The following is a 24,950-nucleotide window of genomic DNA, read 5'->3' as shown; positions in this document are numbered from 1 at the left end:
CTCTGCACGCATGGGTTCAAATCCCATCCTGGTCGGTTTGGAATTGTTTGCTTGGAAATGGAATCTTTGCAAATAATGCTTCATAAGTGAAGTGAAGTCCATCGCCTTAACCACTCGGCCACCTCGTCTTTCTGGCACAAATAAAGAAGGTTTTCTGACACCACTTGTCTTGTTTTAAATCGATTCTTTATACATTATTGGTTGTGTTCTCATCAATATCACAGGCTTGTTATCATGTCCACTTTCAAGTGAGCCTTTGCTTAAAGAACATTTATTTTACTTTAGACATAACTAATATTTGTGAACTACGACACCATCATGTTGATCCATCACAAACGACAAAAAATCATATCATACACATTTGGCCAATGACATGACTTCTACTATAACAGTAATGGTAGATTTTCACTAAATGTGTTCTATGTATGTCTTTAATGAAAAGCATTGTTCATTGAAGTAGATTTCTTAATTGAATTAGTTTATTTTTGACATTTGAGTGTCACTTCACTTATGAAGCAATATTTGTAAAATTCTATTTCCAAGCATACAATTCCAAACCGACAAGGATGAGATTTGAACCCATGCGTGCAGAGCACAAAGGATTAGCAGTCCATCGCCTTAACCACTTGGCCACCTCGTTTTTCTGGCACAAAAAAGAAGGGTTTTCTGACACCACTTGTCATATTTTAAAATAAATTCTTTATACATTGTTGGTTGTGTTCTCATCAATATCACAGGCTTGTTAGCAAGTCCACTTTCAAGCGAGCCTTTGCTTAAAGAACATTTATTTTACTTGAAATGTAACCTATATTTGTGAACTACTGCACCATCATGTTGATCCATCACAAATGACAAAAAATCATAACATACACATCTGGCCAATGACATGACTTCTACTTTAACAGTAATGGTAGATTTTCACTAAATGTGTGCTATGTATGTCTTTAATGAAAAACATTGTTCATTGAAGAAAATTTCTTAATTGAATTAGTTTATTTTTGACATTTGAGTGTCACTTCACTTATGAAGCATTATTTGTAAAATTCCATTTCCAAGCATACAATTCCAAACCGACAAGGATGGGATTTGAACCGATGCGTGCAGAGCACAATGGATTAGCAGTCCATCGCCTTAACCACTCGGCCACCTCGTCTTTCTGGCACAAAAAAGAAGGGTTTTCTGACACCACTTGTCATATTTTAAATCAATTCTTTATACATTGTTGGTTGTGTTCTCATCAATATCACAGGCTTGTTAGCAAGTCCACTTTCAAGTGAGCCTTTGCTTAAAGAACATTTATTTTACTTTAAATGTAACCTATATTTGTGAACTACTACACCATCATGTTGATCCATCACAAACGACCAAAAATCATAACATACACATTTGGCCAATGACATGACTTCTACTATAACAGTAATGGTAGATTTTCACTAAATGTGTTCTATTTATGTCTTTAATGAAAAGCATTGTTCATTGAAGTAGATTTCTTTATTGAATTAGTTTATTTTCGACATTTGAGTGTCACTTCACTTTTGAAGCAATATTTGTAAAATTCTATTTCCAATCATACAATTTCAAACCGACAAGGATGAGATTTGAACCCATGCGTGCAGAGCACAATGGCTTAGCAGTCCATCGCCTTAACCAGTCGGCCACCTCGTCTTTCTGGCACAAAAAAGAAGGGTTTTCTGACACCACTTGTCATATTTTAAATCAATTCTTTATTCATTATTGGTTGTGTTCTCATCAATATCACAGGCTTGTTAGCAAGTCCACTTTCAAGAGAGCCTTTTCTTAAAGAAAATTTATTTTACTTGAAATGTAACCTATATTTGTGAACTACTGCACCATCATGTTGATCCATCACAAATGACAAAAAATCATAACATACACATCTGGCCAATGACATGATTTCTACTATAACAGTAATGGTAGATTTTCACTAAATGTGTGCTATGTATGTCTTTAATGAAAAGCATTGTTCATTGAAGTAGATTTCTTAATTGAATTAGTTTATTTTTGACATTTGAGTGTCAGCTTCACTTATGAAGCATTATTTGCAAAATTCCATTTCCAAGGAAAAAATTCCAAACCAACAAGGATGGGATTTGAACCCATGCGTGCAGAGCACAATGGATTAGCAGTCCATCGCCTTAACCACTCGGCCACCTCGTCTTTCTGGCACAAATGAAGAAGGGTTTTCTAACACCACTTGTCTTGTTTTAAATCAATTCTTTATTCATTATTGGTTGTGTTCTCATCAATATCACAGGCTTGTTAGCATGTCCCCTTTCAAGTGAGCCTTTGCTTAAAGAACATTTATTTTACTTTAGACATAACCTATATTTGTGAACTACTACACCATCATGTTGATCTATCACAAACGACAAAATATCATAACATACACATTTGGCCAATGACATGACTTCTACTATAACAGTAATGGTAGATTTTCCTTAAATGTGAATAAAGAAGGGTTTTCTGACACCACTTGTCTTGTTTTAAATCAATTCTTTATTAATTATTGCTTGTGTTCTCATCAATATCACAGGCTTGTTAGCATGTCCACATTCAAGTGAGCCTTTGCTTAAAGAACATTTATTTTACTTTAGACATAACCTATATTTGTGAACACCATCATGTTGAGCCATCACACACGACAAAAAATCATAACATACACCTTTGGCCAATGACATGACTTCTACTATAACAGTAATGGTAGATTTTCACAAAATGTGTTCTATGTATGTCTTTAATGAAAAGCATTGTTCATTGAAGAAGATTTCTTTAATGAATTAGTTTATTTTTGACATTTGAGTGTCACTTCACTTATGAAGCATTATTTGTTAAATTCCATTTCAAAGCATTCAATTACAAACCGATAAAGATAGGATTTGAAACCATGCGTGCAGAGCACAATGGCTTAGCAGTCCATCGCCTTAACCACTCGGCCACCTCGTCTTTCCTGCACTAAAAAGAAGGGTTTTCTGACACCACTTGTCATATTTTAAATCAATTCTTTATACATTGTTGGTTGTGTTCTCATCAATATCACAGGCTTGTTAGCAAGTCAACTTTCAAGTGAGCCTTTGCTTAAAGAACATTTATTTTACTTTAAATGTAACCTATATTTGTGAACTACTACACCAGCATGTTGATCCATCACAAACGACAAAAAATCATAACATACACATTTGGCCAATGACATGACTTCTACTATAACAGTAATGGTAGATTTTCACTAAATGTGTTCTATGTATATCTTTAATGAAAAGCATTGTTCATTGAAGTAGATTTCTTAATTGAATTAGTTTATTTTTGACATTTGAGTGTCACTTCACTTATGAAGCAATATTTGTAAAATTCTATTTCCAAGCATACAATTCCAAACCGACAAGGATGAGATTTGAACCCATGCGTGCAGAGCACAATGGTTTAGCAGTCCATCGCCTTAACCACTCGGCCACCTCGTCTTTCTGGCACAAATAGAAGGGTTTTCGGACACCACTTGTCATATTTTAAATCAATTCTTTATACATTGTTGGTTGTGTTCTCATCAATATCACAGGCTTGTTAGCAAGTCCACTTTCAAGTGAGCCTTTGCTTAAAGAACATTTATTTTACTTTAAATGTAACCTATATTTGTGAACTACTACACCATCATGTTGATCCATCACAAACGACAAAAAATCATAACATACACATTTGGCCAATGACATGACTTCTACTATAACAGTAATGGTAGATTTTCACTAAATGTGTTCTATGTATGTCTTTAATGAAAAGCATTGTTCATTGAAGTAGATTTCTTAATTGAATTAGTTTATTTTTGACATTTGAGTGTCACTTCACTTATGAAGCAATATTTGTAAAATTCTATTTCCAAGCATACAATTCCAAACCGACAAGGATGAGATTTGAACCCATGCGTGCAGAGCACAACGGCTTAGCAGTCCATCGCCTTAACCACTCGGCCACCTCTTCTTTCTGGCACAAAAAAGAAGGGTTTTCTGACACCACTTGTCATATTTTAAATCAATTCTTTATACTTTGTTGGTTGTGTTCTCATGAATATGACAGGCTTGTTAGCAAGTCCACTTTCAAGTGAGCCTTTGCTTAAAGAACATTTATTTTACTTGAAATGTAACCTATAATTGTGAACTACTGAACCATCATGTTGATACATCACAAATGACAAAAAATCATAACATACACATCTGGCCAATGACATGACTTCTACTATAACAGTAATGGTAGATTTTCACTAAATGTCTGCTATGTATGTCTTTAATGAAAAGCATTGTTAATTGCAGTAGATTTCTTAATTGAATTAGTTTATTTTTGACATTTGAGAGTCACTTCACTTATGAAGCATTATTTGTAAAATTCCATTTCCAAGCATACAATTCCAATCCGACAGGGATGGGATTTGAACCCATGCGTGCAGAGCACAATGGATTAGCAGTCCATCGCCTTAACCACTCGGCCACCTCGTCTTTCTGGCACAAATAAAGAAGGGTTTTCTGACACCACTTGTCATATTTTAAATCAATTCTTTATACATTGTTGGTTGTGTTCTCAGCAATATCACAGGCTTGTTAGCAATTCCACTTTCAAGTGAGCCTTTGCTTAAAGAACATTTATTTTACTTTAAACATAACCTATATTTGTGAACTACTACACCAGCATGTTGATCCATCACAAACGACATAAAATCATAACATACACATCGGGCCAATGACATGACTACTCCTATAACAGTAATGGTAGATTTTCAATAAATGTGTTCTATGTATGTCTTTAATGAAAATCATTGTTCATTGAAGTAGATTTCTTAATTGAATTAGTTTATTTATGACATTTGAGTGTCACTTCACTTATGAAGCATTATTTGTAAAATTCTATTTCCAAGCATACAATTCCAAACCGACAAGGATGGGATTTGAACCCATGCGTGCAGAGCACAATGGATTAGCAGTCCATCGCTTTAACCACTCGGCCACCTCGTCTTTCTGGCACAAATAAAGAAGGGTTTTCTGACACCACTTGTCATATTTTAAATCAATTCTTTATACATTGTTGGTTGTGTTCTCATCAATATCACAGGCTTGTTAGCAAGTCCACTTTCAAGTGAGCCTTTGCTTAAAGCACATTTATTTTACTTGAAATGTAACCTATATTTGTGAACTACTGCACCAGCATGTTGATCCATCACAAATGACAAAAAATCATAACATACACATCTGGCCAATGACATGACTTCTACTATAACAGTAATGGTAGATTTTCACTAAATGTGTTCTATGTATATCTTTAATGAAAAGCATTGTTCATTGAAGTAGATTTCTTAATTGAATTAGTTTATTTTTGACATTTGAGTGTCACTTCACTTATGAAGCAATATTTGTAAAATTCTATTTCCAAGCATACAATTCCAAACCGACAAGGATGAGATTTGAACCCATGCGTGCAGAGCACAATGGCTTAGCAGTCCATCGCCTTAACCACTCGGCCACCTCGTCTTTCTGGCACAAAAAAGAAGGGTTTTCTGACACCACTTGTCATATTTTAAATCAATTCTTTAAACATTGTTGGTTGTGTTCTCATCAATATCACAGGCTTGTTAGCAAGTCCACTTTCATGTGAGCCTTTGCTTAAAGCACATTTATTTTACTTGAAATGTAACCTATATTTGTGAACTACTGCACCATCATGTTGATCCATCACAAATGACAAAAAATCATAACATACACATCTGGCCAATGACATGACTTCTACTATAACAGTAATGGTAGATTTTCACTAAATGTGTGCTATGTATGTCTTTAATGAAAAGCATTGTTCATTGAAGTAGATTTCTTAATTGAATTAGTTTATTTGTGACATTTGAGTGTCACTTCACTTATGAAGCATTATTTGTAAAATTCCATTTTCAAGCATACAAGTCCAAACCAACAAAGATGGGATTTGAACCCATGCATACAGAGCACAATGGATTAGCAGTCCATCGCCTTAACCACTCGGCCAGCTCGTCTTTCTTGCACAAATAAAGAAGGGTTTTCTGACAAAACTTGTCATATTTTAAATCAATTCTTTATACATTGTTGGTTGTGTTCTCAGCAATATCACAGGCTTGTTAGCAATTCCACTTTCAAGTGAGCCTTTGCTTAAAGAACATTTATTTTACTTTAAAATAACCAATATTTGTGAACTACTACACCAGCATGTTGATCCATCACAAACGACAAAAAATCATAACATACACATTTGGCCAATGACATGACTTCTACTATAACAGTAATGGTAGATTTTCACTAAATGTGTTCTATGTATATCTTTAATGAAAAGCATTGTTCATTGAAGTAGATTTCTTAATTGAATTAGTTTATTTTTGACATTTGAGTGTCACTTCACTTATGAAGCAATATTTGTAAAATTCTATTTCCAAGCATACAATTCCAAACCGACAAGAATGAGATTTGAACCCATGCGTGCAGAGCACAAAGGATTAGCAGTCCATCGCCTTAACCACTCGGCCAACTCGTCTTTCTGGCACAAAACAGAAGGGTTTTCTGACACCACTTGTCATATTTTAAATCAATTCTTTTTACATTGTTGGTTGTGTTCTCATCAATATCACAGGCTTGTTAGCAAGTCCACTTTCAAGTGAGCCTTTGCTTAAAGAACATTTATTTTACTTGAAATGTAACCTATAATTGTGAACTACTGAACCATCATGTTGATACATCACAAATGACAAAAAATCATAACATACACATCTGGCCAATGACATGACTTCTACTATAACAGTAATGGTAGATTTTCACTAACTGTCTGCTATGTATGTCTTTAATGAAAAGCATTGTTAATTGAAGTAGATTTCTTAATTGAATTAGTTTATTTTTGACATTTGAGAGTCACTTCACTTATGAAGCATTATTTGTAAAATTCCATTTCCAAGCATACAATTCCAATCCGACAGGGATGGGATTTGAACCCATGCGTGCAGAGCACAATGGATTAGCAGTCCATCGCCTTAACCACTCGGCCACCTCGTCTTTCTGGCACAAATAAAGAAGGGTTTTCTGACACCACTTGTCATATTTTAAATCAATTCTTTATACATTGTTGGTTGTGTTCTCAGCAATATCACAGGCTTGTTAGCAATTCCACTTTCAAGTGAGCCTTTGCTTAAAGAACATTTATTTTACTTTAAACATAACCTATATTTGTGAACTACTACACCAGCATGTTGATCCATCACAAACGACATAAAATCATAACATACACATCGGGCCAATGACATGACTACTCCTATAACAGTAATGGTAGATTTTCAATAAATGTGTTCTATGTATGTCTTTAATGAAAATCATTGTTCATTGAAGTAGATTTCTTAATTGAATTAGTTTATTTATGACATTTGAGTGTCACTTCACTTATGAAGCATTATTTGTAAAATTCTATTTCCAAGCATACAATTCCAAACCGACAAGGATGGGATTTGAACCCATGCGTGCAGAGCACAATGGATTAGCAGTCCATCGCTTTAACCACTCGGCCACCTCATCTTTCTGGCACAAATAAAGAAGGGTTTTCTGACACCACTTGTCATATTTTAAATCAATTCTTTATACATTGTTGGTTGTGTTCTCATCAATATCACAGGCTTGTTAGCAAGTCCACTTTCAAGTGAGCCTTTGCTTAAAGCACATTTATTTTACTTGAAATGTAACCTATATTTGTGAACTACTGCACCAGCATGTTGATCCATCACAAATGACAAAAAATCATAACATACACATCTGGCCAATGACATGACTTCTACTATAACAGTAATGGTAGATTTTCACTAAATGTGTTCTATGTATATCTTTAATGAAAAGCATTGTTCATTGAAGTAGATTTCTTAATCGAATTAGTTTATTTTTGACATTTGAGTGTCACTTCACTTATGAAGCAATATTTGTAAAATTCTATTTCCAAGCATACAATTCCAAACCGACAAGGATGAGATTTGAACCCATGCGTGCAGAGCACAATGGCTTAGCAGTCCATCGCCTTAACCACTCGGCCACCTCGTCTTTCTGGCACAAAAAAGAAGGGTTTTCTGACACCAGTTGTCATAATTTAAATCAATTCTTTATACATTGTTGGTTGTGTTCTCATCAATATCACAGGCTTGTTAGCAAGTCCACTTTCAAGTGAGCCTTTGCTTAAAGAACATTTATTTTACTTTAAAATAACCTATATTTGTGAACTACTACACCATCATGTTGATCAATCACAAACGACCAAAAATCATAACATACACATCTGGCCAATTACATGACTACTCCTATAACAGTAATGGTAGATTTTCACTAAATGTGTTCTATGTATGTCTTTAATGAAAAGCATTGTTCATTGAAGTAGATTTCTTAATTGAATTAGTTTATTTTTGACTTTTGAGTGTCAGCTTCACTTATGAAGCAATATTTGTAAAATTCTATTTCCAAGCATACAATTCCAAACCAACAAGGATGAGATTTGAACCCATGCGTGCAGAGCACAATGGATGAGCAGTCCATCACCTTAACCACTCGGCCACCTCGTCTTTCTGGCACATAAAAGAAGGGTTTTCTGACACCACTTGTCTTGTTTTAAATCAATTCTTTATACATTATTGGTTGTGTTCTCATCAATATCACAGGCTTGTTGGCATGTCCACATTCAAGTGAGCCTTTGCTTAAAGAACATTTATTTTACTTTAGACATAACCTATATTTGTGAACACCATCATGTTGATCCATCACACACGACAAAAAATCATAACATACACCTTTGGCCAATGACATGACTTCTACTATAACAGTAATGGTAGATTTTCACTTAATGTGTTCTATGTATGTCTTTAATGAAAAGCATTGTTCATTGAAGAAGATTTCTTAAATGAATTAGTTTATTTTTGACATTTGAGTGTCACTTCACTTATGAAGCATTATTTGTTAAATTCCATTTCAAAGCATTCAATTCCAAACCGATAAAGATGGGATTTGAAACCATGCGTGCAGAGCACAAAGGATTAGCAGTCCATCGCCTAAACCACTCGGCCACCTCGTCTTTCTGGCACAAATAAAGAAGTGTTGTCTGACACCACTTGTCATATTTTCAATCATTTCTTTACACATTGTTGGTTGTGTTCTCAGCAATATCACAGGCTTGTTAGCAAGTCCACTTTCAAGTGAGCCTTTGCTTAAAGAACATTTATTTTACTTGAAATGTAACCTATATTTGTGAACTACTGCACCATCATGTTGATCCATCACAAATGACAAAAAATCATAACATACACATCTGGCCAATGACATGACTTCTACTTTAACAGTAATGGTAGATTTTCACTAAATGTGTGCTATGTATGTCTTTAATGAAAATCATTGTTCATTGAAGTAGATTTCTTAATTGAATTAGTTTATTTTTGACATTTTAGTGTCACTTCACTTATGAAGCATTATTTATAAAATTCCATTTCCAAGCATACAATTCCAAACCAACAGAGATGGGATTTGAACCCATGCGTGCAAAGCACAATGGATTAGCAGTCCATCGCCTTAACCACTCGGCCAGCTCGTCTTTCTTGCACAAATCAAGAAGGGTTTTCTGACAAAACTTGTCATATTTTAAATCAATTCTTTATACATTGTTGGTTGTGTTCTCAGCAATATCACAGGCTTGTTAGCAATTCCACTTTCAAGTGAGCCTTTGCTTAAAGAACATTTATTTTACTTTAAAATAACCAATATTTGTGAACTACTACACCAGCATGTTGATCCATCACAAACGACAAAAAATCATAACATACACATTTGGCCAATGACATGACTTCTACTATAACAGTAATGGTAGATTTTCACTAAATGTGTTCTATGTATATCTTTAATGAAAAGCATTGTTCATTGAAGTAGATTTCTTAATTGAATTAGTTTATTTTTGACATTTGAGTGTCACTTCACTTATGAAGCAATATTTGTAAAATTCTATTTCCAAGCATACAATTCCAAACCGACAAGGATGAGATTTGAACCCATGCGTGCAGAGCACAATGGATTAGCAGTCCATCGCCTTAACCACTCGGCCAACTCGTCTTTCTGGCACAAAACAGAAGGGTTTTCTGACACCACTTGTCATATTTTAAATCAATTCTTTTTACATTGTTGGTTGTGTTCTCATCAATATCACAGGCTTGTTAGCAAGTCCACTTTCAAGTGAGCCTTTGCTTAAAGAATATTTATTTTACTTGAAATGTAACCTATAATTGTGAACTACTGAACCATCATGTTGATACATCACAAATGACAAAAAATCATAACATACACATCTGGCCAATGACATGACTTCTACTATAACAGTAATGGTAGATTTTCACTAAATGTCTGCTATGTATGTCTTTAATGAAAAGCATTGTTAATTGAAGTAGATTTCTTAATTGAATTAGTTTATTTTTGACATTTGAGAGTCACTTCACTTATGAAGCATTATTTGTAAAATTCCATTTCCAAGCATACAATTCCAATCCGACAGGGATGGGATTTGAACCCATGCGTGCAGAGCACAATGGATTAGCAGTCCATCGCCTTAACCACTCGGCCACCTCGTCTTTCTGGCACAAATAAAGAAGGGTTTTCTGACACCACTTGTCATATTTTAAATCAATTCTTTATACATTGTTGGTTGTGTTCTCAGCAATATCACAGGCTTGTTAGCAATTCCACTTTCAAGTGAGCCTTTGCTTAAAGAACATTTATTTTACTTTAAACATAACCTATATTTGTGAACTACTACACCAGCATGTTGATCCATCACAAACGACATAAAATCATAACATACACATCGGGCCAATGACATGACTACTCCTATAACAGTAATGGTAGATTTTCAATAAATGTGTTCTATGTATGTCTTTAATGAAAATCATTGTTCATTGAAGTAGATTTCTTAATTGAATTAGTTTATTTATGACATTTGAGTGTCACTTCACTTATGAAGCATTATTTGTAAAATTCTATTTCCAAGCATACAATTCCAAACCGACAAGGATGGGATTTGAACCCATGCGTGCAGAGCACAATGGATTAGCAGTCCATCGCTTTAACCACTCGGCCACCTCGTCTTTCTGGCACAAATAAAGAAGGGTTTTCTGACACCACTTGTCATATTTTAAATCAATTCTTTATACATTGTTGGTTGTGTTCTCATCAATATCACAGGCTTGTTAGCAAGTCCACTTTCAAGTGAGCCTTTGCTTAAAGCACATTTTTTTTACTTGAAATGTAACCTATATTTGTGAACTACTGCACCAGCATGTTGATCCATCACAAATGACAAAAAATCATAACATACACATCTGGCCAATGACATGACTTCTACTATAACAGTAATGGTAGATTTTCACTAAATGTGTTCTATGTATATCTTTAATGAAAAGCATTGTTCATTGAAGTAGATTTCTTAATTGAATTAGTTTATTTTTGACATTTGAGTGTCACTTCACTTATGAAGCAATATTTGTAAAATTCTATTTCCAAGCATACAATTCCAAACCGACAAGGATGAGATTTGAACCCATGCGTGCAGAGCACAATGGCTTAGCAGTCCATCGCCTTAACCACTCGGCCACCTCGTCTTTCTGGCACAAAAAAGAAGGGTTTTCTGACACCAGTTGTCATAATTTAAATCAATTCTTTATACATTGTTGGTTGTGTTCTCATCAATATCACAGGCTTGTTAGCAAGTCCACTTTCAAGTGAGCCTTTGCTTAAAGAACATTTATTTTACTTTAAAATAACCTATATTTGTGAACTACTACACCATCATGTTGATCAATCACAAACGACCAAAAATCATAACATACACATCTGGCCAATTACATGACTACTCCTATAACAGTAATGGTAGATTTTCACTAAATGTGTTCTATGTATGTCTTTAATGAAAAGCATTGTTCATTGAAGTAGATTTCTTAATTGAATTAGTTTATTTTTGACTTTTGAGTGTCAGCTTCACTTATGAAGCAATATTTGTAAAATTCTATTTCCAAGCATACAATTCCAAACCAACAAGGATGAGATTTGAACCCATGCGTGCAGAGCACAATGGATGAGCAGTCCATCACCTTAACCACTCGGCCACCTCGTCTTTCTGGCACATAAAAGAAGGGTTTTCTGACACCACTTGTCTTGTTTTAAATCAATTCTTTATACATTATTGGTTGTGTTCTCATCAATATCACAGGCTTGTTGGCATGTCCACATTCAAGTGAGCCTTTGCTTAAAGAACATTTATTTTACTTTAGACATAACCTATATTTGTGAACACCATCATGTTGATCCATCACACACGACAAAAAAACATAACATACACCTTTGGCCAATGACATGACTTCTACTATAACAGTAATGGTAGATTTTCACTTAATGTGTTCTATGTATGTCTTTAATGAAAAGCATTGTTCATTGAAGAAGATTTCTTAAATGAATTAGTTTATTTTTGACATTTGAGTGTCACTTCACTTATGAAGCATTATTTGTTAAATTCCATTTCAAAGCATTCAATTCCAAACCGATAAAGATGGGATTTGAAACCATGCGTGCAGAGCACAAAGAATTAGCAGTCCATCGCCTAAACCACTCGGCCACCTCGTCTTTCTGGCACAAATAAAGAAGTGTTGTCTGACACCACTTGTCATATTTTCAATCATTTCTTTACACATTGTTGGTTGTGTTCTCAGCAATATCACAGGCTTGTTAGCAAGTCCACTTTCAAGTGAGCCTTTGCTTAAAGAACATTTATTTTACTTGAAATGTAACCTATATTTGTGAACTACTGCACCATCATGTTGATCCATCACAAATGACAAAAAATCATAACATACACATCTGGCCAATGACATGACTTCTACTTTAACAGTAATGGTAGATTTTCACTAAATGTGTGCTATGTATGTCTTTAATGAAAATCATTGTTCATTGAAGTAGATTTCTTAATTGAATTAGTTTATTTTTGACATTTTAGTGTCACTTCACTTATGAAGCATTATTTATAAAATTCCATTTCCAAGCATACAATTCCATACCAACAGAGATGGGATTTGAACCCATGCGTGCAAAGCACAATGAATTAGCAGTCCATCGCCTTAACCACTCGGCCAGCTCGTCTTTCTTGCACAAATAAAGAAGGGTTTTCTGACAAAACTTGTCATATTTTAAATCAATTCTTTATACATTGTTGGTTGTGTTCTCAGCAATATCACAGGCTTGTTAGCAATTCCACTTTCAAGTGAGCCTTTGCTTAAAGAACATTTATTTTACTTTAAAATAACCTATATTTGTGAACTACTACACCAGCATGTTGATCCATCACAAACGACCAAAAATCATAACATACACATCTGGCCAATTACATGACTACTCCTATAACAGTAATGGTAGATTTTCACTAAATGTGTTCTATGTATGTCTTTAATGAAAAGCATTGTTCATTGAAGTAGATTTCTTAATTGAATTAGTTTATTTTTGACTTTTGAGTGTCAGCTTCACTTATGAAGCAATATTTGTAAAATTTTATTTCCAAGCATACAATTCCAAACCAACAAGGATGAGATTTGAACCCATGCGTGCATAGCACAAAGGATTAGCAGCCCATCGCCTTAACCACTCGGCCAGCTCGTCTTTCTGGCACAAATAAAGAAGGGTTTTCTGACACCACTTGTCATATTTTAAATCAATTCTTTATACATTGTTGGTTGTGTTCTCAGCAATATCACAGGCTTGTTAGCAATTCCACTTTCAAGTTAGCCTTTGCTTAAAGAACATTTATTTTACTTTAAACATAACCTATATTTGTGAACTACTACACCAGCATGTTGATCCATCACAAACGACAAAAAATCATAACATACACATCTGGCCAATGACATGACTTCTACTATAACAGTAATGGTAGATTTTCACTAAATATGTGCTATGTATGTCTTTAATGAAAAGCATTGTTCATTGAAGTAGATTTCTTAATTGAATTAGTTTATTTTTGACATTTGAGTGTCACTTCACTTATGAAGCATTATTTGCAAAAATTCCATTTCCAAGCAAATAATTCCAAACCGACGAGGATGGGATTTGAACCCATGGATGCAGAGCACAATGTATAGTGCTCTGCACGCATGGGTTCAAATCCCATCCTCATCGGTTTGAAATTGTTTGCTAGGAAATGGAATTTTTGCAAATAATGTTTCATAAGTGAAGTGAAGTCCATCGCCTTAACCACTCGGCCACTTCGTCTTTCTGGCACAAATAAAGAAGGGTTTTCTGACACCACTTGTCTTGTTTTAAATCAATTATTTATACATTATTGGTTGTGTTCTCATCAATATCACAGGCTTGTTAGCAAGTCCACTTTCAAGTGAGCCTTTGCTTAAAGAACATTTATTTTACTTTAAACGTAACCTATATTTGTGAACTACTACACCATCATGTTGATCCATCACAAACGACAAAAAATCATAACATACACATCTGGCCAATGACATGACTACTCCTATAACAGTAATGGTAGATTTTCACTAAATGTGTTCTATGTATGTCTTTAATGAAAAGCATTGTTCATTGAACTAGATTTCTTAATTGAAGTAGTTTATTTTTGACATTTGAGTGTCACTTCACTTATGAAGCATTATTTGTAAAATTCCATTTCCAAGCATATAATTCCAAACCGACAAGGATGGGATTTGAATCCATGCGTGCAGAGCACAATGGATTAGCAGTCCATCGCCTTAACCACTCGGCCACCTCGTCTTTCTGGCACAAATAAAGAAGGGTTTTCTGACACCACTTGTCATATTTTAAATCAATTCTTTATACAATGTTGGTTGTGTTCTCAGCATTATCACAGGCTTGTTAGCAATTCCACTTTCAAGTGAGCCATTGCTTAAAGAACATTTATTTTACTTTAAACATAACCTATATTTGTGAACTACTACACCAGCATGTTGATCCATCACAAATGACTAAAAATCATAACATACACATCTGGCCAATGACATGACTTCTACTATAACAGTAATGGTAGATTTTCACTAAATGTGTGCTATGTATGTCTTTAATGAAAAGCATTGTTCATTGAAGTAGATTTCTTAATTGAATTAGTTTATTTTTGACTTTTGAGTGTGAGCTTCACTTATGAAGCATTATTTGCAAAATTCTATTTCCAAGCAAACAATTCCCAACCGACGAGGATGGGATTTGAACCCATGCGTGCAGAGCACAATGGATTAGCAGTCCATCACCTTAACCACTCGGCCACCTCGTCTTTCTGGCACAAATAAAGAAGGGTTTTCTGACACCACTTGTCATATTTTAAATCAATTCTTTATACATTGTTGGTTGTGTTCTCAGCAATATCACAGGCTTGTTAGCAATTCCACTTTCAAGTGAGCCTTTGCTTAAATAACATTTATTTTACTTTAAACATAACCTATATTTGTGAACTACTACACCATCATGTTGATCCATCACAAATGACAAAAAATCATAACTTACACATTTGGCCAATGACATGACTTCTACTATAACAGTAATGGTAGTTTTTCCCTAAATGTGTGCTATGAAAGTCTTTAATGAAAAGCATTGTTCATTGAAGTAGATTTCTTAATTGAACTAGTATATTTTTGACATTTGAGTGTCAGCTTCACTTAAGAAGCATTATTTGCAAAAATTCCATTTCCAAGCAAACAATTCCAAACCGACGAGGATGGGATTTGAACCCATGCATGGAGAGCACAATGGATTGTGCTCTGCATGCATGGGTTCAAATCCCATCCTCGTTGGTTTGGAATTGTTTGCTTGGAAATGGAATTTTTGCAAATAATGCTTCATATGTGAAGTGAAGTGAAGTTCATTGCCTTAACCACTCGGCCACCTCGTCATTCTGGCACAAATAAAGAAGGGTTTTCTGACACCACTTGTCTTGTTTTAAATCAATTCTTTATACATTATTGGTTGTGTTCTCATCAATATCACAGGCTTGTTAGCATGTCCACATTCAAGTGAGCCTTTGCTTAAAGAACATTTATTTTACTTTAGACATAACCTATATTTGTGAACACCATCATGTTGATTCATCACACACGACAAAAAATCATAACACCTTTGGCCAATGACATGACTTCTACTATAACAGTAATGGTAGATTTTCACTAAATGTGTTCTATGTATGTCTTTAATGAAAAGCATTGTTCATTGAAGTAGATTTCTTAATTGAATGAGTTTATTTTTGACTTTTGAGTGTCAGCTTCACTTATGAAGCATTATTTGCAAAATTCCATTTCCAAGCAAACAATTCCCAACCGACGAGGATGGGATTTGAACCCATGCATGGAGAGCACAATGGATTGTGCTCTGCATGCATGGGTTCAAATCCCATCCTCGTTGGTTTGGAATTGTTTGCTTGGAAATGGAATTTTTGCAAATAATGCTTCATATGTGAAGTGAAGTGAAGTCCATTGCCTTAACCACTCGGCCACCTCGTCATTCTGGCACAAATAAAGAAGGGTTTTCTGACACCACTTGTCTTGTTTTAAATCAATTCTTTATACATTATTGGTTGTGTTCTCATCAATATCACAGGCTTGTTAGCATGTCCACATTCAAGTGAGCCTTTGCTTAAAGAACATTTATTTTACTTTAGACATAACCTATATTTGTGAACACCATCATGTTGATTCATCACACACGACAAAAAATCATAACACCTTTGGCCAATGACATGACTTCTACTATAACAGTAATGGTAGATTTTCACTAAATGTGTTCTATGTATGTCTTTAATGAAAAGCATTGTTCATTGAAGTAGATTTCTTAATTGAATGAGTTTATTTTTGACTTTTGAGTGTCAGCTTCACTTATGAAGCATTATTTGCAAAATTCCATTTCCAAGCAAACAATTCCCAACCGACGAGGATGGGATTTGAACCCATGCGTGCAGAGCACAATGGATTAGCAGTCCATCGCCTTAACCACTCGGCCACCTCGTCTTTCTGGCTCAAAAAAGATGGGTTTTCGAGACACCACTTTTCATATTTTAAATCAATTCTTTATACTTTGTTGGTTGTGTTCTCATCAATATCACAGGCTTGTTAGCAAGTCCACTTTCAAGTGAGCCTTTGCTTAAATAACATTTATTTTACTTTAAATGTAACCTATATTTGTGAACTACTACACCATCATGTTGATCCATCACAAATGACAAAAAATCATAACTTACACATTTGGCCAATGACATGACTTCTACTATAACAGTAATGGTAGTTTTTCCCTAAATGTGTGCTATGAAAGTCTTTAATGAAAAGCATTGTTCATTGAAGTAGATTTCTTAATTGAACTAGTATATTTTTGACATTTGAGTGTCAGCTTCACTTAAGAAGCATTATTTGCAAAAATTCCATTTCCAAGCAAACAATTCCAAACCGACGAGGATGGGATTTGAACCCATGCATGGAGAGCACAATGGATTGTGCTCTGCATGCATGGGTTCAAATCCCATCCTCGTTGGTTTGGATGTGTTTGCTTGGAAATGGAATTTTTGCAAATAATGCTTCATATGTGAAGTGAAGTGAAGTTCATTGCCTTAACCACTCGGCCACCTCGTCATTCTGGCACAAATAAAGAAGGGTTTTCTGACACCACTTGTCTTGTTTTAAATCAATTCTTTATACATTATTGGTTGTGTTCTCATCAATATCACAGGCTTGTTAGCATGTCCACATTCAAGTGAGCCTTTGCTTAAAGAACATTTATTTTACTTTAGACATAACCTATATTTGTGAACACCATCATGTTGATTCATCACACACGACAAAAAATCATAACACCTTTGGCCAATGACATGACTTCTACTATAACAGTAATGGTAGATTTTCACAAAATGTGTGCTATGTATGTCTTTAATGAAAAGCATTGTTCAATTAAGTAGATTTCTTAATTGAATTAGTTTATTTTTGATATTTGAGTGTCACTTCACTTATAATGCATTATTTGTTAAATTCCATTTCAAGCATTCAATTCCAAACCGACAAAGATGGGATTTGAACCCATGCATGCAGAGCACAATGGATTAACAGTCCATCGCTTAAACCACTTGGCCACCTCGTCTTTCTGGCACAAATAAAGAAGTGTTGTCTGACACCACTTGTCATATTTTAAATCATTTCTTTACACATTGTTGGTTGTGTTCTCAGCAATATCACAGGCTTGTTAGCAAGTCCACTTTCAATTGAGCCTTTGCTTAAAGAACATTTATTTTACTTTAAACGTAACTTAGATTTGTGAACTACTACACCATCATGTTGATCCATCACAAACGACAAAAAATTATAACATACAAATCTGGCCAATGACATGACTACTACTATAACAGTAATGGTAGATTTTCAATAAATGTGTTCTATGTATGTCTTTAATGAAAAGCATTGTTCATTGAAGTAGATTTCTTAATTGAACTAGTTTATTTTTGACATTTGAGTGTCTGCTTCACTTATGAAGCATTATTTGCAAAAATTCCATTTCCAAGCAAATAATTCCAAACCGACGAGGATGGGATTTGAACCCATGGATGCAGAGCACAATGGATTGTGCTCTGCATGCATGGGTTCAAATCCCATCCTCATCGGTTTGGAATTGTTTGCTAGGAAATGGAATTTTTGCAAATAATGTTTTATAAGTGAAGTGAAGTCCATCGCCTTAACCACTCGGCCACCTCGTCTTTCTGGCACAAATAAAGAAGGGTTTTCTGACACCACTTGTCTTGTTTTAAATCAATTATTTATACATTATTGGTTGTGTTCTCATCAATATCACAGGCTTGTTAGCAAGTCCACTTTCAAGTGAGCCTTTGCTTAAAGAACATTTATTTTACTTTAAACGTAACCTATATGTGTGAACTACTACACCATCATGTTGATCCATCACAAACGACAAAAAATCATAACATACACATCTGGCCAATGACATGACTACTCCTATAACAGTAATGGTAGATTTTCCCTAAATGTGTTCTATGTATGTCTTTAATGAAAAGCATTGTTCATTGAACTAGATTTCTTAATTGAATTAGTTTATTTTTGACATTTGAGTGTCACTTCACTTATGAAGCATTATTTGTAAAATTCCATTTCCAAGCATATAATTCCAAACCAACAAGGATGGGATTTGAATCTATACGTGCAGAGCACAATTGATTAGCAGTCCATCGCCTTAACCACTCGGCCACCTCGTCTTTCTGGCACAAATAAAGAAGGGTTTTCTGACACCACTTGTCATATTTTAAATCAATTCTTTGTACATTGTTGGTTGTGTTCTCAGCAATATCACAGGCTTGTTAGCAATTCCACTTTCAAGTGAGCCTTTGCTTAAGGAACATTTATTTTACTTTAAACATAACCTATATTTGTGAACTACTACACCAGCATGTTGATCCATCACAAATGACAAAAAATCATAACATACACATCTGGCCAATGACATGACTTCTACTATAACAGTAATGGTAGATTTTCACTTAATGTGTGCTATGAATGTCTTTAATGAAAAGCATTGTTCATTGAAGTAGATTTCTTAATTGAACTAGTATATTTTTCACATTTGAGTGTCAGCTTCACTTAAGAAGCATTATTTGCAAAAATTCCATTTCCAAGCAAACAATTCAAAACCGACGAGGATGGGATTTGAACCCATGCATGGAGAGCACAATGGATTGTGCTCTGCATGCATGGGTTCAAATCCCATCCTCGTTGGTTTGGAATTGTTTGCTTGGAAATGGAATTTTTGCAAATAATGCTTCATTTGTGAAGTGAAGTGAAGTTCATCACCTTAACCACTCGGCCACCTCGTCATTCTGGCACAAATAAAGAAGGGTTTTCTGACACCACTTGTCTTGTTTTAAATCAATTATTTATACATTATTGGTTGTGTTCTCATCAATATCACAGGCTTGTTAGCAAGTCCACTTTCAAGTGAGCCTTTGCTTAAAAAACATTTATTTTACTTTAAACGTAACCTATATTTGTGAACTACTACACCATCATGTTGATCCATCACAAACGACAAAAAATCATAAAATACACATCTGGCCAATGACATGACTACTCCTATAACAGTAATGGTAGATTTTCACTAAATGTGTTCTATGTATGTCTTTAATGAAAAGCATTGTTCATTGAAGTAGATTTCTTAATTGAATTAGTTTATTTTTGACTTTTGAGTGTCAGCTTCACTTATGAAGCATTATTTGCAAAATTCCATTTCCAAGCAAACAATTCCAAACCGACGAGGATGGGATTTGAACCCATGCGTGCAGAGCACAATGGATTAGCAGTCCATCGCCTTAACCACTCGGCCACCTCGTCTTTCTGGCACAAAATAGAAGGGTTTTCGGACAACACTTGTCATATTTTAAATCAATTCTTTATACTTTGTTGGTTGTGTTCTCATCAATATCACAGGCTTGTTAGCAAGTCCACTTTCAAGTGAGCCTTTGATTAAAGAACATTTAATATACTTGAAATGTAACCTATATTTGTGAACTACTGCACCATCATGTTGATCCATCACAAATGACAAAAAATCATAACATACACATCTGGCCAATGACATGACTTCTACTATAACAGTAATCGTAGATTTTCACTAAATGTGTGCTATGTATGTCTTTAATGAAAAGCATTGTTCATTGAAGTAGATTTCATAATTGAATTAGTTTATTTTTGACATTTGAGTGTCACTTCACTTATAAAGCATTATTTGTAAAATTCCATTTCCAAGCATATAATTCCAAACCGACAAGGATGGGATTTGAATTCATGCGTGCAGAGCACAATGGATTAGCAGTTCATCGCCTTAACCACTCGGCCACCTCGTCTTTCTGGCACAAATAAAGAAGGGTTTTCTGACACCACTTGTCATATTTTAAATCAATTCTTTGTACATTGTTGGTTGTGTTCTCAGCAATATCACAGGCTTGTTAGCAATTCCACTTTCAAGTGAGCCTTTGCTTAAGGAACATTTATTTTACTTTAAACATAACCTATATTTGTGAACTACTACACCAGCATGTTGATCCATCACAAATGACAAAAAATCATAACATACACATCTGGCCAATGACATGACTTCTACTATAAGAGTAATGGTAGATTTTCACTAAATGTGTGCTATGTATGTCTTTAATGAAAAGCATTGTTCATTGAAGTAGATTTCTTAATTGAATTAGTTTATTTTTGACATTTGAGTGTCACTTCACTTATAAAGCATTATTTGTTGAATTCCATTTCAAAGCATTCAATTCCAAACCGATAAAGATGGGATTTGAACCCATGCGTGCAGAGGACAATGGATTAGCAGTCCATCGCCTAAACCACTCGGCCACCTCGTCTTTCTGGCAAAAATAAAGAAGTGTTGTCTGACACCACTTGTCATATTTTAAATCATTTCTTTACACATTGTTGGTTGTGTTCTCAGCAATATCACAGGCTTGTTAGTAAGTCCACTTTCAAGTGAGCCTTTGCTTAAAGAACATTTATTTTACTTTAAACGTAACTTATATTTGTGAACTACTACACCATCATGTTGATCCATCACAAACGACAAAAAATCATAACATACAAATCTGGCCAATGACATGACGACTACTATAACAGTAATGGTAGATTTTCACTAAATGTGTTCTATGTATGTCTTTAATGAAAAGCATTGTTCATTGAAGTAGATTTCTTAATTGAACTAGTTTATTTTTGACATTTGAGTGTCTGCTTCACTTATGAAGCATTATTTGCAAAAATTCCATTTCCAAGCAAATAATTCCAAACCGACGAGGATGGGATTTGAACACATGGATGCAGAGCACAATGGATTGTGCTCTGCATGCATGGGTTCAAATCCCATCCTTATCGGTTTGGAATTGTTTGCTAGGAAATGGAATTTTTGCAAATAATGTTTTATAAGTGAAGTGAAGTCCATCGCCTTAACCACTCGGCCACCTCGTCTTTCTGGCACAAATAAAGAAGGGTTTTCTGACACCACTTGTCTTGTTTTAAATCAATTATTTATACATTATTGGTTGTGTTCTCATCAATATCACAGGCTTGTTAGCAAGTCCACTTTCAAGTGAGCCTTTGCTTAAAAACATTTATTTTACTTTAAACGTAACCTATATTTGTGAACTACTACACCATCATGTTGATCCATCACAAACAACAAAAAATCATAACATACACATCTGGCCAATGACATGACTACTCCTATAACAGTAATGGTAGATTTTCACTAAATGTGTTCTATGTATGTCTTTAATGAAAAGCATTGTTCATTGAAGTAGATTTCTTAATTGAATTAGTTTATTTTTGACTTTTGAGTGTCAGCTTCACTTATGAAGCATTATTTGCAAAATTCCATTTCCAAGCAAACAATTCCAAACCGACGAGGATGGGATTTGAACCCATGCGTGCAGAGCACAATGGATTAGCAGTCCATCGCCTTAACCACTCGGCCACCTCGTCTTTCTGGCACAAAAAAGAAGGGTTTTCTGACACCACTTGTCATATTTTAAATCAATTCTTTATGCATTGTTAGTTGTGTTCTTATCAATATCACAGGCTTGTTAGCAAGTCCACTTTCAAGTGAGCCTTTGCTTAAAGAACATTTATTTTACTTGAAATGTAACCTATATTTGTGAACTACTGCACCATCATGTTGATCCATCACAAATGACAAAAAATCATAACATACACATCAGGCCAATGACATGACTTCTACTATAACAGTAATGGTAGATTTTCGCTAAATGTGTGCTATGTATGTCTTTAATGAAAAGCGTTGTTCATTGAACTAGATTTCTTAATTGAATTAGTTTATTTTTGAAATTTGAGTGTCAGCTTCACTTATGAAGCATTATTTGTAAAATCCCATTTCCAAGCATACAATTCCAAACCGACAAGGATGGGATTTGAACTCATGCGTGCAGAGCACAATGGATTAGCAGTCCATCGCCTTAACCACTCGGCCACCTCGTCTTTCTGGCACAAAAAAGAAGGGTTTTCGGACAACACTTGTCATATTTTAAATCAATTCTTTATACTTTGTTGGTTGTGTTCTCATCAATATCACAGGCTTGTTAGCAAGTCCACTTTCAAGTGAGCCTTTGCTTAAAGAACATTTAATATACTTGAAATGTAACCTATATTTGTGAACTACTGCACCATCATGTTGATCCATCACAAATGACAAAAAATCATAACATACACCTTTGGCCAATGACATGACTTCTACTATAACAGTAATGGTAGATTTTCACAAAATGTGTGCTATGTATGTCTTTAATGAAAAGCATTGTTCATTGAAGTAGATTTCTTAATTGAATTAGTTTATTTTTGATATTTGAGTGTCACTTCACTTATAATGCATTATTTGTTAAATTCCATTTCAAGCATTCAATTCCAAACCGACAAAGATGGGATTTGAACCCATGCATGCAGAGCACAATGGATTAACAGTCCATCGCTTAAACCACTTGGCCACCTCGTCTTTCTGGCACAAATAAAGAAGTGTTGTCTGACACCACTTGTCATATTTTAAATCATTTCTTTACACATTGTTGGTTGTGTTCTCAGCAATATCACAGGCTTGTTAGCAAGTCCACTTTCAATTGAGCCTTTGCTTAAAGAACATTTATTTTACTTTAAACGTAACTTATATTTGTGAACTACTACACCATCATGTTGATCCATCACAAACGACAAAAAATTATAACATACAAATCTGGCCAATGACATGACTACTACTATAACAGTAATGGTAGATTTTCAATAAATGTGTTCTATGTATGTCTTTAATGAAAAGCATTGTTCATTGAAGTAGATTTCTTAATTGAACTAGTTTATTTTTGACATTTGAGTGTCTGCTTCACTTATGAAGCATTATTTGCAAAAATTCCATTTCCAAGCAAATAATTCCAAACCGACGAGGATGGGATTTGAACCCATGGATGCAGAGCACAATGGATTGTGCTCTGCATGCATGGGTTCAAATCCCATCCTCATCGGTTTGGAATTGTTTGCTAGGAAATGGAATTTTTGCAAATAATGTTTTATAAGTGAAGTGAAGTCCATCGCCTTAACCACTCGGCCACCTCGTCTTTCTGGCACAAATAAAGAAGGGTTTTCTGACACCACTTGTCTTGTTTTAAATCAATTATTTATACATTATTGGTTGTGTTCTCATCAATATCACAGGCTTGTTAACAAGTCCACTTTCAAGTGAGCCTTTGCTTAAAGAACATTTATTTTACTTTAAACGTAACCTATATGTGTGAACTACTACACCATCATGTTGATCCATCACAAACGACAAAAAATCATAACATACACATCTGGCCAATGACATGACCACTCCTATAACAGTAATGGTAGATTTTCCCTAAATGTGTTCTATGTATGTCTTTAATGAAAAGCATTGTTCATTGAACTAGATTTCTTAATTGAATTAGTTTATTTTTGACATTTGAGTGTCACTTCACTTATGAAGCATTATTTGTAAAATTCCATTTCCAAGCATATAATTCCAAACCAACAAGGATGGGATTTGAATCTATGCGTGCAGAGCACAATTGATTAGCAGTCCATCGCCTTAACCACTCGGCCACCTCGTCTTTCTGGCACAAATAAAGAAGGGTTTTCTGACACCACTTGTCATATTTTAAATCAATTCTTTGTACATTGTTGGTTGTGTTCTCAGCAATATCACAGGCTTGTTAGCAATTCCACTTTCAAGTGAGCCTTTGCTTAAGGAACATTTATTTTACTTTAAACATAACCTATATTTGTGAACTACTACACCAGCATGTTGATCCATCACAAATGACAA

General features: G+C 34.7%; 11 non-coding genes across 11 annotated transcripts; all 11 read right to left on the bottom strand.

Moving 5' to 3' along the window:
• Positions 1–2,096: 2,096 nt before the first annotated feature.
• Positions 2,097–2,178, bottom strand: TRNAS-GCU (transfer RNA serine (anticodon GCU)). The gene has a single exon. It is a non-coding gene; the product is annotated as a tRNA-Ser (tRNA).
• A 2,239-nt stretch (positions 2,179–4,417) lies between these two features.
• On the bottom strand, positions 4,418–4,499 carry TRNAS-GCU (transfer RNA serine (anticodon GCU)). The gene has a single exon. It is a non-coding gene; the product is annotated as a tRNA-Ser (tRNA).
• Positions 4,500–4,930: 431 nt separating this feature from the next.
• On the bottom strand, positions 4,931–5,012 carry TRNAS-GCU (transfer RNA serine (anticodon GCU)). The gene has a single exon. It is a non-coding gene; the product is annotated as a tRNA-Ser (tRNA).
• A 1,967-nt stretch (positions 5,013–6,979) lies between these two features.
• TRNAS-GCU (transfer RNA serine (anticodon GCU)) lies at positions 6,980–7,061 on the bottom strand. Its single transcript has one exon. It is a non-coding gene; the product is annotated as a tRNA-Ser (tRNA).
• A 3,499-nt stretch (positions 7,062–10,560) lies between these two features.
• TRNAS-GCU (transfer RNA serine (anticodon GCU)) lies at positions 10,561–10,642 on the bottom strand. Its single transcript has one exon. It is a non-coding gene; the product is annotated as a tRNA-Ser (tRNA).
• A 431-nt stretch (positions 10,643–11,073) lies between these two features.
• Positions 11,074–11,155, bottom strand: TRNAS-GCU (transfer RNA serine (anticodon GCU)). The gene has a single exon. It is a non-coding gene; the product is annotated as a tRNA-Ser (tRNA).
• A 4,111-nt stretch (positions 11,156–15,266) lies between these two features.
• TRNAS-GCU (transfer RNA serine (anticodon GCU)) lies at positions 15,267–15,348 on the bottom strand. Its single transcript has one exon. It is a non-coding gene; the product is annotated as a tRNA-Ser (tRNA).
• A 1,641-nt stretch (positions 15,349–16,989) lies between these two features.
• TRNAS-GCU (transfer RNA serine (anticodon GCU)) lies at positions 16,990–17,071 on the bottom strand. Its single transcript has one exon. It is a non-coding gene; the product is annotated as a tRNA-Ser (tRNA).
• A 3,287-nt stretch (positions 17,072–20,358) lies between these two features.
• TRNAS-GCU (transfer RNA serine (anticodon GCU)) lies at positions 20,359–20,440 on the bottom strand. The gene has a single exon. It is a non-coding gene; the product is annotated as a tRNA-Ser (tRNA).
• A 2,066-nt stretch (positions 20,441–22,506) lies between these two features.
• On the bottom strand, positions 22,507–22,588 carry TRNAS-GCU (transfer RNA serine (anticodon GCU)). Its single transcript has one exon. It is a non-coding gene; the product is annotated as a tRNA-Ser (tRNA).
• A 431-nt stretch (positions 22,589–23,019) lies between these two features.
• TRNAS-GCU (transfer RNA serine (anticodon GCU)) lies at positions 23,020–23,101 on the bottom strand. Its single transcript has one exon. It is a non-coding gene; the product is annotated as a tRNA-Ser (tRNA).
• Positions 23,102–24,950: the final 1,849 nt, after the last annotated feature.

Source organism: Taudactylus pleione, unplaced genomic scaffold (assembly GCF_031769625.1).
Source record: "Taudactylus pleione unplaced genomic scaffold, aTauple2 ptg000619l, whole genome shotgun sequence".
In the NCBI taxonomy this organism is placed as follows: Eukaryota; Metazoa; Chordata; class Amphibia; order Anura; family Myobatrachidae; genus Taudactylus; species Taudactylus pleione.
The sequence above is the reverse complement of the archived record's forward strand: the minus strand, read 5'-3'. Positions and strand labels throughout refer to the sequence as shown.